Below are 3,453 nucleotides of genomic sequence, written 5' to 3' on the forward strand. Positions count from 1 at the left end.
ATTTATAGCCTTGGAAACCCTATGGGGTCACTATAAGTCAAAATTGACTCAACGGCAGTGGGTTTTTTATGTGGCAGGCGTGTTCTCCTCTGGTACTCACATTGTTTATTTCAACCACTCATTAACCCTTAGAAGTAGGCACTATTACTGTCCTTTTTTTTATAGAGGGGTAAACTGAAGCAAAGAGAGGTTGAGTAACTTGTCATAGGACTAGCAAATGAGGGAGCTGGGATGTGATCCAAAGGAGACTGACTCCAGATCCCAACTGTCTAACCGTTGTCCCACCTACCTCAGTCGTACTACAGCTTTAAAGAAAGGGGGAGGGAGAGGAGGAAAAAGAAGGAAGAGGACAGGGTTAAGAGAAAGGTGAAGGCAAAATGGATGGCCACTCTTCTGAAGGCATTGCCAGCTAGAACGTTCTGGTGCCCTCAGTCCTGGAGGCTCTGTCACTTCCTCATCACTGTCTCCTAGCCCTGATGATTTGAAGACATCCTGCCTCTCCCATTTGGCCCCTCTGCCTGAGCTCCAGCCCCCCCAGTGGGGTCCTGCTGTGTTTCAGCAGCCCATCACCTCCCCCTGCAGGAAGGCATCTCTTTCCAGGTGTTGGGAGACCGAACCCCAGAAGCTAAAGTCTAAGGTGACAGCCCAGCTCCAGCCATGGGACAGGAGGGTCTTTCCAAACTAACACCTTGCCCTTTCCCAGAAATATTGGAGGAGAATCTGGTGAGTTCAAGAAGGTATCAACCTCTCTGGACTCCTGGCCCTGGGGTGAGTGGGGGAGCTAGGGTAAATGGTCATATCTGCCCTGGTCTTGGCTGTTCAGGTCCAGGATGAGCAGGCCCTTGGTTACTCATGGCAGCAGCTCCCTGGTGGGCAGCTTCCACAGGGGCTTGGGGGAGGTGTTCCTGCGTGTGAGTGCTAAAGGGCCCCTGGGACTTTGGGATTCTGGTGCTCTCTTGGATGACTTCTGAGCCTATAGTCCTGGCCACCTCCCGTCTCTTTCTCCCTTTAATTCATTCGTTTCCAAACTGTACTTGGTGCCAAGCACTGGACATACCATTCATTCATTAAATAAATTCTTATTGAGGGCCTATTGTGTGCCAGGCTCTGTTCTAGGCTTTGTAGAACACAAAGCATTCCATAGACATTGAATATTCATTCTATCTGGCGGAACAGACAAATAAGTAAGTAAATAAAGAGGAAAACTAAGCAAAAAGAGTATCAACTTTTGGCTAGGGTGGCCAGGAGAAGCCTTACTGAGAAGTTGGCAATTAAGAACAGACTTGAAACAAGAGGATTCTGGGCAAAGGGAACAGCAAGTGCAAAGGCCCTGAGGTGGGAGAGTGGCTGGTGTGACTACGGCATAGCAGAGAGGCGGGCATTGTTGCTGTGGAGTGAATGAAGAGAAGGCTAGGAGATGAACGTGGAAAAGGAAGTGGAGGGGCAGAGTCTGAGGACCTGGTGGGTCACTGAAAAGGAGGTTGGTGTTTATTCTGGTATTTTCTCCAATGATACTTCCTTACTAGGGGTTTTGAGGATAGAAGGGATACAGTCAGATTTAGTTTTGAGACAATCCCTGTGGCTGCTGAGCAAAGAAAAGAACGGCAAGGGGCAGAAGCGGAAGCAGAGACCAGTAGAGAGGAGACTACAGCAATCTTGGCGTGAGGGAGGGAGGCTTGGGCAGTGGTGGTGGGGAGGAGTGGCCGACCAGACTCTGGGTCTATTTTGTAGCTAGAACCAACATGACTTGCTGATAGATCTAATGTTGCATGTGAGAGAAGAGGAGTCTAGGGTGACCAGAAGGCTTTAGTCCTAACCAAAGGGAAGGAAGCCGGAGTTGGGGAAGGCTGGTGTGGAGCAGGTTAGGACAGGTTAGGTAGAGATACTGTTAGACATCCTAGTGGGAATGTCAAGGCTGCAGTTTGATACATAAGCTGGGGTTCAGGGGTGAGATATGGCCTAGAGAGACACATGTGAGGGTCACTGACATAGAGATAACTAAAGCTGCGAGATTGGGTGACTGCACTTAGGGGGAGGGAGTAGATAGGACAGAAGAGGCCCAAATGGGCAGGGGTCATGCCCATTTTGTTCACAGTTACAGCTCCGGGGGCTGGCAGTGAATAGGTGCTCAATGGTGCTTGGGCAGAAGAATGAGTGAAAGAATGAATACATGTTTTATGAAAGGGTGAATAATGACATGAAGCACAGTCCCAGCACTTGGGATTTTAAAAATAGCAGCAAAATCTCAGTGCCAAGAAAACAATTCACATTCTTCAATTCACATCATAGAATTCTGATTCCCAGACTGTTCCTATAGCCATATAGATTGTTGCAGAAGGAGAGTCCCTGAGCATCACCTCTTCCAGCTGTGTGACCTTGGGCAAGTTGCTTAACTTCTCTGTGCCTCAGTAGCCTCATCTGCGGAAAGGGGGAAATTGTTGCACCTTCCTCATGGGGATGCAATTCGAACACGTGTGCCAAGCACTTAGCACAGCACCTGGACATCACATGTGCTACTAAACATTAGCTATGCCAGTGATCTATATCTAAATTTAAACATTTTATTTTGAAATCATTTCGGACTTACAGAAAAGTTGTAAAAACAATACAGAGAATTCCTGTGTACCTTCACCCAGATTCCTCAAATGTTAACATTTTACCATCCTTGCTTTATCCAGGGTCCCTCCAGTCTCAATTAAACCATCAAGTCTGGTCTTTTTTCTGTGTATATTTTCTAAAGCAAGAGCATTGTCTTACAAAACCACAGTACAGATAGAAAAATCAGGACGTCAACACTGACGCAATACCATTGTCTAAACTATGTTGTCTTTAGCTGCCTTAGAGTCAGCCTCAACTCATGGTGACCCCATGCACAATGGAACTAAATGCCGCCCAGTCCTGGGCCATTCCCATGATGGTTGCAGATTGGACCATTGTGATCCATAGGGTACTCACTGGCTGATTTTTGGAAATAGATAGCCAGGCCTTTCTTCCTAGTCCATCTTAGTTGGAAGCTCTGCTGAAACCTGTTTAGCATCATAACAACACCCAAGCCTCCACTGACAGACAGATGGTGGCTGTGCATGAGGTGCATCGCCCGGGAACTGAACCTGGGTCTCCCGCATGGAAGGCTAGAATTCTAAACTACAGACCTATTCAAATTTGCCAATTGGTCCACTAATGTCCTTTGTGGCACACAAACAAAAAGTTTTCTTTCTTTTCCCCCTGATTCAGTGCCCAACTGAGGATACGGGTTGCATTTAGTTTTCACATCTCTTTAGTCTCCTTAGTTTTTCTTTGACTTTTATGATCTTGACATTTTTTGAAGAGTACGGGCCGGTTGTTTCGTAGACTGTCCCTCTATTTGGATATTTCTCATATTTCCTTCTGATTAGATTCAGATCAGGCACTTTTGGCAAGAACGCGCCAGGAGAGATGCTGCTCCTTCACAGT

Source organism: Trichechus manatus, unplaced genomic scaffold, assembly GCF_000243295.1.
Source record: "Trichechus manatus latirostris isolate Lorelei unplaced genomic scaffold, TriManLat1.0 scaffold00008, whole genome shotgun sequence".
Taxonomy (NCBI): Eukaryota; Metazoa; Chordata; class Mammalia; order Sirenia; family Trichechidae; genus Trichechus; species Trichechus manatus.